The sequence below is a fragment of the Arachis ipaensis genome, chromosome B09, assembly GCF_000816755.2.
Source record: "Arachis ipaensis cultivar K30076 chromosome B09, Araip1.1, whole genome shotgun sequence".
Lineage (NCBI taxonomy): Eukaryota > Viridiplantae > Streptophyta > Magnoliopsida > Fabales > Fabaceae > Arachis > Arachis ipaensis.
Window position 1 is genome coordinate 127,936,986 of NC_029793.2, and position 10,861 is coordinate 127,947,846.

The following is a 10,861-nucleotide window of genomic DNA, read 5'->3' on the forward strand; positions in this document are numbered from 1 at the left end:
AATAGCTGAGGGAACCAAGATCTTTCATCTCAAAGGTACGGTGAAGTGAGGCTTTGAGATTAGAGATACCATCAACATCATCTCCAGTAATGATCATATCATCAACATACAAAAGTAAAAGAACAACTCCACGGTCGCTTTTACGAATGAAGAGGGCATTCTCATGAGGGCTAGAGGTAAAACCAAGACTGCATATGGTAGTGCTGAACTTGTCAAACCATTCACGAGGAGCTTGCTTAAGTCCATAGAGTGCCTTGCGAAGGAGACAAACCTTACTAGAAGGACAAGGATATCCTAGAGGTGGTTTCATATAGACTTTCTTCTTCAAATCCCCATTAAGAAATGCATTCTTCACATCCATCTGACTGAGAGACTATTTTTTAACCGCGGCAATGGCAAGAAGAGCTCTAACAGACGTGGGACGAGCGACAGGAGCAAAAGTCTCTTCATAATCAATACCATACTCTTGCGTATAACCTTGAGCAACCAAGCGGGCCTTATAACGGTCAATAGAACCATCAGAGCGAGTCTTGATCTTGTATACCCATCTACTGCCCACAACTTCTTGATCAGAAGAAGGATCAACCAGATCTCAAGTGTGTGCTTTTTCAAGTGCCTGTATTTCTTCTTGCATTGCTTGTTGCCAATTTGGGTTTGAGGAGGCCTCTCTGAATGTCTTAGGTTCATGTTGATGAAGAATAGTAGAAAAGCAATGGTAATCAAGAAGATGAGGAGGTGGATTCCTTACCCTAGAAGAACGAGTGGGAGGAGGAGGCATGACGGTAGGAGCAGGATCATCGTCCGGTCTGGAATCATCGGAAGATGGAAGGCGGGAGAACAGGAGGCTGTGGAGGGTCACTCGAGATAGAATCTATAGAATCATCACTAGGAAAAAGATCAACATTGGGGTTAGTAAACAAAGGTGACTGAGTAGTAGGAATGGACTCAAAGGATGAGAATCGAGAAAACATGTGGTGCTCCCAGAAGACAACATGACGAGATATACGAATACATTTAGAGAGAGGATCCCAACAACGATAACCCTTGTGTTCAGTACCATAACCAAGAAAACAACATATACGAGCCCGAGGTTCAAGTTTACTATGTTCATGAGGCTGAAGAAGAACAAAACATACACAACCAAAAACTCGAAGAGAACTATAATCTGGGGAGGTATGATAAAGACGCTCAAAGGGAGTAACATTACCAAGAACAGAAGAAGGGAGTCTATTGATAACATGAACAGCAGTAAGAACAGCTTCACGTAACATTACCAAGAATAGAAGAAGGGAGTCTATTGATAACATGAACAGCAGTAAGAACAGCTTCACCCCAAGTACGCTCAGGACACGAGGAAGAAAGGAGCATTGCACGGACGGAGTCAAGAATGTGACGGTGTTTGCGTTCAGCTCTACCATTTTGTTGTGACGTACTAGGACAAGAAAATTCAGATAAAGTACCCTGTTCTGCAAGAAAGGTTAAGAGTTTGGAATCACGGTATTCCATAGCATTATCACGTCGGAAAACTTTAATGACCTTGGAAAACTGAGTTTTAATCATAGTAGCGAAGTTGATATAGATCTGAGGTAACTCATGGCGATTAGTCATCAAGTAAACCCAAGTAAAACGGGAATAATCATCAATGAAAACGACAAAGTATCGAGCTCCGCCCATAGAGGCAGTGGGAGCGGGGCCCCAAACATCAGAGTGAATGAGATCAAAAGGAGAGCAAGCAAGAGATGAATTATTGTGAAAAGATAAAGCAGGTTGTTTAGCAGTTTGGCAAGAAATGCAATCAAATGATTCATTTGGAACCTGACCTAAAACACTCTGAGACACAAGAGGACGCAATTTTCCTAAGGAGGTGTGGGCAAGACGCTGATGCCATAAGTGAAGGGTAGAGGGAGAAGAAGCAGCACAGAGATTTGGTACAGGAGGAATATGAAGATTCTCGAGTTCAAACAACCTTCCGACCTTACGTCCAGTTCCGATGATTTGTCCCGTCCGAGGATCCTGTACACGACAACCAGAAACGGAAAAAGTGACTTCAAAACCCAGATCAACAAGTTGACCAACAGAAATAAGATTAAAGTTTAATTTGGGAATGTAATAAGTATCAGGAAGATTAAGAGTAGACTGGGATATAGAGCCCTTGTGTGTTGCGTGCAAGAGGGAGCCATTTGTAGTATTGACAGAAGGTCCATTTGTAGTGGTAGACAGAGACGAGAAAATATTACGCAACGGAGACATGTGATTAAAGCAACCCGAGTCAAAGTACCATTTAGAATTACCTGGAGGGGTCAAAAAAGCAGCAGGGGTATTACCAGAAACGGAGAGAAGACGCTGAAGAAGAGATGCAACATCAGATAAAGAGACAGGAGACGGGTTGAGTGGATCAGGACGTGGTGGGCGAGTAGGGCAGACAGTAATTAAATGTCCAAAAAGCTTGCAGTAACGGCAGAACAGCTGTGAACAATGGTAGCTAATATGACCTTTCTGGTGGCATATGCGACATTCAACAGAAAGACAGTCGGAGAAGAGGTGCCCAGAACGGTTACAGTTTCGACAGAATTTACCCTGTCTATCTGTGGCAGCAAAAACATCTGATTTTTCCATAATAGTAGTCTCAGAGATCAAAGAGAGGAGAGAAAACTACAATTTTGGAGCAGAAAATGAGGAAACGGATGGCAAAATCGGAAAGAGCTCACCAAAAAACCTTAGGGAGGGTCCCACTGTCTGACACGTCAGCTGCCATGTCGGATTCCACGTCAGCAGCCACGTCAGCAAGAAAGGTGACACGTGGCGATGTCTGAGTGGAGAGGAGAAGCCTAGTCAGCGCTGAATCAGCGGGTGCGGTGCGCAGGTGGCGAAGCGGGCCGGTTCGGGTCGGGCGCGGGCGTGGGTTGCTGGAGGCGTTGAATCCACGACACGTGGTGCGCTCTGGACGGGTGGATCGTTGCTGAAGATCCAACGGTGCTGGGTGGGCAAGCAGAGACGCGACACGTGGGAGCTGCGGAACCTTTGATCAAAAGCGCAATCCAACGGTCGGAGAAGAATCTGGAGAGGAGAAGAAGCTGGTGACGGCAGCGACTTCTGGCGGCACGTGGGGAGGCTTCCGGCGACGTTCTGGGACTCGTTGAACTTGTGACAACGAGACGAAGACGATGGTGTGGGTGGTGACGAACCAAAGCGTCGAAAAGAAACGAAAAATCAAGGACAAAGAAGGCTGCCGAAAGAGAAAACAAACGGACCAAAGGTGGCTAAAAAAAAAAAATATAACCTAAGCTCTTGATACCATGTTAGAAACAAGAGACTGAGAGAGTAATCTGAAGAGTGTATTATTCAGTGTGATAAAAAGTACAATATACAAGGGGTATTTATAGGTGCTAAATGAATCAAAGTAATAAAGGCATAGAATCCTACAATTAATATACATATATGCTATATAAATATAAACGATACTAATTGATCTAAATTGATGCTAATGATTCTCTAACAGTCAGGAATTTAATATATTTTCAAATCATTTAAGACTTAAATTTCTACGGACTAAAATGTCAAGAATCTCTTTATCCTTTTCTCTACAAAAACAAAAGAAGAATTATATTTGTCCCTAATAAAATTTTTTAACTGTATTACTTCTTAATTTAAAGTTTTTATACGGTTATCCAAAATAATTTAAAAAGTTTTTTTTTTCAATTTCACTTTCTAATTTTATCTTTATTTTCATTTTTTAATTAAAAAAACACACAAATATTTATTTTAAAATCAAATTTTCAATTAGACGAAAATAAAAAAAGATTTGTCAGTTGACTCTACGGAGCAGCAACTTGTATATCTTATTTTTGAATGAAGTAAAAGATAATTTAATAATAAACCAGTTTTAGGATAAAATTAAGGATAAAACATCTCTATAAACTAGAACGTGAATTCCCAAATCAAAATTTGTTACATGCATATTTCAAAACATATTTTTATATAAATCGTATTGATGCAACTCAATTTAGGCATACAAGTAGTAAATTGAATTGATGAAATTCAAATTACTAGCGATAAAGGTAAATCAACTTGACATGATTCGATTTAGCATGAATGTAAGGTAAATCAACCCTATTAAATTAGATTTAGCATGCATATACCTGGGTACATGTAATTTAATTTGAAGAGGTTAAATTTGGTTTCCTGTATCTTACATAACAAAATTGAAAGAGTGCAAAAAGAGTACGCAAAGATAAAGAATACTTTGGTATGTATTTCTTTATTGATTGAATTGTAAGAGTAAAACTAAATATATATAGAGTATTGTCTACGAAAGAGAAAAGCAAAGATAAGATAAGATGGTAATATAAAGATAAGATAAGATGATAAAGGCTAAAATTAAAACTAAATTTATGAATTCTGTTGTGCTGAATTTGTGGGCCGTGAGACTTCTTTATTGTTGTCATGGATTAAGGTAGAAGAATGGTTTAATACGCCTCCGCAAGCTGGAGGATGAAAGATACAGAGAACTCCAAGCTTATTGAGATTAAGATGGAAGGGTTGAGGAGACAAAGATTTTGTGAAGATGTCAGCTAATTGCCCAGAAGAAGGAATGGGGAGAAGTTTCATCACTCCAGCTTGAGTTTTTTGTCGAACCAGGTGACAATCGACCTCTAAATGTTTGGTCCGTTCATGAAAAACTGGATTAGCAGCTATATGAAGAGCACTTTGATTGTCACAGTATAAAACTGGTGGGCGGATATGAGAGATGCGTAAAAATCGTAACAGATTTAGTATCCATTGAAGTTCACAAGTTGTGTTGGCAAGTGCACGATATTCTGCTTCAGTGGATGAGTGGGCAACAGTGGTTTGTTTCTTGGTCTTCCAAGAGACTAAAGAGTTACCTAAGAAGAAACAATAGCCTGTTAAAGATCGCCGAGTGTCAGGATATCCGGCCCAATCAGAGTCACTGAAGCCGAGAAGCTGAATTTCTAATTCTCTTGGAAAAAAAAGTCCATTGCCGGAGCTAGTTTTCAGATATCGTAACACATGCTTGGCATCTTGAAGATGAGATTCAGTAGGAGTTGCCATAAATTGACTTAATTGTTGAGTGGCATACATGATGTCTGGTCGAGTAGTGGTAAGGTAGATAAGATGCCTAACCAAACGGCGATACACAGAAGGTTCAGATAGCAAGGGACTTTTGTCTTGATATAATCTCTTGGAACTATCCATTGGAACAGGTTTAGCACCTAATAAACCAGAATCCTCCAAAAGATCAAGACAATATTTTCTCTGAGATAAGCAAATTCCCTTTGCTGATTGAGCTACTTCAATACCCAAAAAATATTTTAAAGGGGCCAAATCTTTAATTCGAAAGTGTTGGTGCAAAATAGACTTAATGGAAGCAAGTTCAGAAATAGAATTACCGGTGAAACGATGTCATCAACATAGACTAGAAGTATAGAAATTTGAGCACCAATAAATTTAACAAAGAGACTATAATCAGATAAAGTCTGCTGATATCCATGTGATAGCAAAAGATGAGAAAATTTGTCATACCACATACGACTAGATTGTCGTAGACCATATAATGACTTTAGTAACTTGCAGCATTGATTTGGGTGAGGAGATGTGAACCTGGGTGGCAAAGTCATGTAAACATCTTCAGAAAGATCCCCATGTAAGAAAGTATTATTGACATCTAACTGATGTATGGGCCAATGCTTCATAGAGGCCAATGCCAAAACTAATCTGATGGTGGCAGGCTTAACAACAGGAGAGAAGGTTTCCAAGAAATCAACACCTTCAGTCTGGGTGAATCCTTTGGCCACAAGGCGAGCCTTATATCGATCAACTGAATCACCAGGCTTGCGTTTGATGCGATAAACCCATTTACAGCCAACCGGCTTAACACCTGCAGGACAATCAACAAGTCGCCAAGTTTTGTTCAACTCAAGAGCATCCAGCTCATCTTTCATAGCACTACGCCAATGGGGATGTTGATTGGCATCTTTAAAGAACTTTGACTCAATATCAGAATGTAGAGATAATAGAAACTTTTTATGTGAAGATGAAAGAGAAGAAAAAGACATGACTAAAGATAAAGGATACTTGCACTTTGAGGGAGATTGATTTGTAGAGGTGAGAGAGGAATTGCACAAGTAATCAGAGAGATATGCTGGAGGTCGGTGAGGTCGATCAGAATGACGAGGATGGGGTCGCTCAGGTGGTGAGGAAGGTGACGGGGGATGAGGAGGTGATGGTGGACTAGTGTCTAGTGCAGAAGAATAGGAGGGTGTGGGCCTAAAAAAAGATTCGGTTGTCATGGATTCAAGTTGGTTAGGACACGACAGTGAGGAAGAAGGAGAGGTTGTTGGAGAGAATAAAGAGTTAGATGGAGTTGGGTCATGGGTATGGGTGAGGGTTCAACTGGAAGGGTTGGTATTTTTGGGTTATGTGTGTTGACAGAAAAATTATTCGGTTCAGAATTTGTTGTTGGGTTGGAGGGAGAAATTGGGTCATTTGTGTGGACCAAAGGAAATACTAATTCATAAAATATAACATTTCGAGAAATTTCAATCCTTTTGTCATCCAAAAGATAAATGATATATCCTTTAAAACCATTTTGAAAACCAATGAAAACACCCCTTTTGGCTCTTGGATCAAATTTTGATCTATTTGTCATTAGGGTAGACACAAAACATACACATCTAAAAACTTTAAGGTCATGATAATTTGGTGGATGATTAAATAAAATCTCAAATGGTGTTTGAAAATTAATTGCAGAGGATGGAACTCTATTAAGCAAATAAACAACATGTTTAACAACATAAGACCAAAAGGATAATGGTAAATTAGATTAAAACATAAGAGCACGAGCTATATTTAAAATATGTTGATGCTTGCGTTCTACACGTCCATTTTGTTGAGGGGTTTCAATACAACTACGTTGATGAATAATGCCCTTGGAAGCATAAAAATCATGTAAAATAAATTCTGGTCCATTATCGGAACGGACAGTTTTGACTTTAGAGTTAAAATGTGTTTCAACTAAAGTAATAAAATTCTTTACATGATTTTGCACTTCTCCTTTTGATTTTAACAAAATAACCCATGTAAAGTGACTAAAATCATCAACGACAGTTAAGAAATATTTATGATTATGAATAGAATTTTGTCGAAATGGGTCCCAAATGTCAAAATGTAATAAATCAAAAATTGCATTAACTTTATTAAAGCTTTGAGAAAATGAAAGTTTTTTCTGTTTAGAAAAATGACAAATATCACAAGTTTTATCATAATGCATAGAAATAAAAGGAAAGTGCTTATGTAAATAATTAAGTCGTTGTTCAGAAAGATGACGCAAACGAAAATGCCATAGCTCGGATGGTGTAATGGCTGATTTTGTTTTAATAGTATGAATGGAATGTGAAGTTGATGGAGTGTGAGTGAGAGTACTTTCAACAACATACAAGCCTTCTCTTATTCTACCAAAGCCAATCGTTCTCAAAGTGTTGGTCTGTAAAGTGCAAGCAGAAGATAAAAAAGTGAGTTGACATTGAATATTGGAAGTAATTTTGGATATGAAAATAATATTAAAATTAAAGTAAGACAGATAAAGAACATCATGAAGGATTAAGGATGAAGAAAATTGCACAACACTCTTATAGGAAGCATTAGTGTTATTTGGTAAGTGAATGATAATGGGAGAGACTTTGTAATATGAAATAAACCAAGATAAGTTTGATACAATATGGTCTGTGGCACCAGAGTCAATAATTCAAGAATTTAAAAAGGTATTTTTATTGGAAAAATTATTTAAAATAGAAAATGTGTTTGAAGAACAAAGATAATGAGTACTCGGATTAGGCAAAAACCCATTTTGATTTGATGAACCATTATCTCTATATTCTGAAGAGGGAGACTCGGTCTTTTTGAGAAGTGCTATGAGAGCTTGTTGTTGGGCTAGTGAAAGGTCCAAAATTGGGTTTAGATTCGGCTGATGGGTATGCCCTTCAACATGACCTAGGGCTGCCCTATCATCATAAACTGGAGGAGCGATTGAAGGAGGAGTGGCGGCGGCGACAGCAGCGGAGTGATGTGGACTACCAGAGTGGCGTGGATGCCTTGGCGGGTACCCGTGTTTCGAATAACAGACTTCAATCGTGTGGCCACTACGACCGCAATGCGTGTAGAACTTAGAGGAACCACCACGTCCCGCGCTGGAGGGGAAACCACCGCGACCCTTGCCAGAGGAAAAGCCACTGCGACCGCGACCGCGACCTTGTGAGGGGTGCCGCGAATCGACGGTGGTAGTGATGGAACATGGATTGTCTAGAATCCCAGCGGTAACTTGTAGCTATCGTTTATGTTGGATGACCAATGCAAAAACTCTGGTTGCTGGAGGTAATTGGTCTAGGAGAAGTATTTGAGATCGCACCACCGAAAACCGTTCATGCAATCCCTTAAGAAAGCGAATTATGAAATCTTGTGATATGTGAGATGTTGCTGGACATGAACTGACAGGGAGAGGGCGAGAACTGTTGAGTTCTTCCAAAGAGACTTCAGTGATGTGTAGAACTTAGTGACAGACACAGTGCCCTGCTTAAGTGCATAGATTTCTTCTTGCAACTCAGCAATTCGGAGAAGATTGTTCTGAGCAAATCGATCCAGACAGAGGAGGCAGTGGCAAAATAGAGGACACTTTGAGTTATAGAAGGGGACAAAGAATGGAATAACCAAGATAAGACCAAGTTGTTGCAACGTTCCCAAGTCGAGAAAAGAGGATCTCCAGATAGAGGAGAGGAGATAGAACTGGTAAGAAATCCATATTTATTTTTGAAAATAATAGCCATAGTGAAGGATCTATTCCATGAATGGTAATAGTTTCCTGTGAGAACAGGGATAACCAAGACTGAGGTAGGATTTTCGCTTGGATGAATATAATAGGGATTGGTTGTATCTTGACTTAAATTGGAAGGTTGATTATTCATGGTAGGCGGAAGAGTTGAAGGAGTTTTAGGATCTGAATCGGTTGGTTTATCCATGGATGTCAACAGAGCTCAAGAAGAGCTCTGATACCATAACAAAATTGAAAGAGTACAAAAAGAGTACACAAAGATAAAGAATATTTTGGTATGTATTTCTTTGTTGATTAAATTATAAGAGTAAAACTATATATATATAGTATTGTCTACGAAAGAGAAAAGCAAAGATAAGATAAGGTGGTAACATAAAGATAAGATAAGATGATAAATGCTAAAATTAAAACTGAATTTATGAATTCTGTTGGGCTGAATTTGTGGGTCGTGAGACTTCTTTATTGTTGTCATGGGCTAAGGTAGAAGAATGGTTTAATATTACACCAACAATTATATCTATATGGAGTCAATGCTAAATCGAATTCAATTAGTTCGATAATGCGAGTCTATGAAAAAAATTACATTTTATAAAGTTTAATTTTTTTTATTATGTATAGGTTAGTAACGAGTACATTGCAAATTTTCATAGTACTCGTCATAACAATATTTAATTTCAAAATTATTATTTTTGGTGACTATTTCAAAATTTTTATTAAAAATTTTAGTTGTACTCTGTTACATAAATTAACTTACAAGTTGTTATTATTAAACATTTTTTCTAGTGAACCGATTTACATAAATTGATTTTCAAATTTTTATAATACTCATAAAATAGAATATAGATAATATATATTATAATAATAGTAATAATTATAATAATAAGGTTTAAACCTACTTTATTATATTAGGTTAGATAAAAATTAAACTATTTAAATAAATAATTCGGTGTTTAGAAGTCAAGCATTAGAATAATTTTTTAGAAAGTGTTTAATATCATAAATTCATAATTATGTAATTATGTGAAGGATTTATGTTTTAAACTATATTTTTAAATTAATTGGCTTTAGATTGTCTATTTTTAAATCGTTCATTCATTTTATATAGTTATAATTTTTAAATTTTTTTATTCTAATTATTCATTTTGTAACGAGTACAACTAAAAGTTTAATAACAATTTTAAATTAAACATTTTTATAAAATTTTAAATTTTTTATTATAAGCCCTTTTTTGTAATTATTATAAATAATTTTATAAAATTTAAAAATTGTTTAAAAGATGTTATGATGAGCACTATAAAAATTTGTAATGTACTCGTTACTAACCTATACATACTAAAAATTTTTAAACTTTAGTAAATCGGATTTCATGGATTCGATTGATGAAATTCGCGTATTTTGCACATAAATCGAATTTAATCGCTGCGAATTACATGTATCTAGGTATGCATGCTATATCGAATTTGATAGGGCCGATTTATCTTGAAGCAAACTTACATCCATACAAAATCGAATCCTGTCAATTCAATTTACCCTCATCGTTAGTAATTCGGATTTCATCCATTTGATTTACTACTTGTATGCCTAAATCGAGTTCTATTAATTCGATTTATATAAAAATATGCTCTGAAACATGCACGTAAACGAATTTTGATTTGGGGATTCACGTAAAATCCATCTCCCTTTGGTTTATGGAGATATTTTACCCTAAAATAAAATAATATATCAAAGACTAATTAATAGATAATATTTATACTGTAAAAGTATTTTTTTATTTTTAATATATTAAACAAACAAGTGTTTAGTTATTTAATTTTTATATTTTTAACTAGTGATTTTAGAATATGAATTAGTTAGATAAATTTCTTTTAACTAACCTATGTTTAGTCGAATGGTAAATCCTTAGATGAAGCTCATATTCATGATGGATTACTCTTTGATTGGCCGAACAAAAAATACTAAAACACTCAAGAATATACTTTTTTTTATTATAATTATATAAAATTTGATTTTGTATTAAAT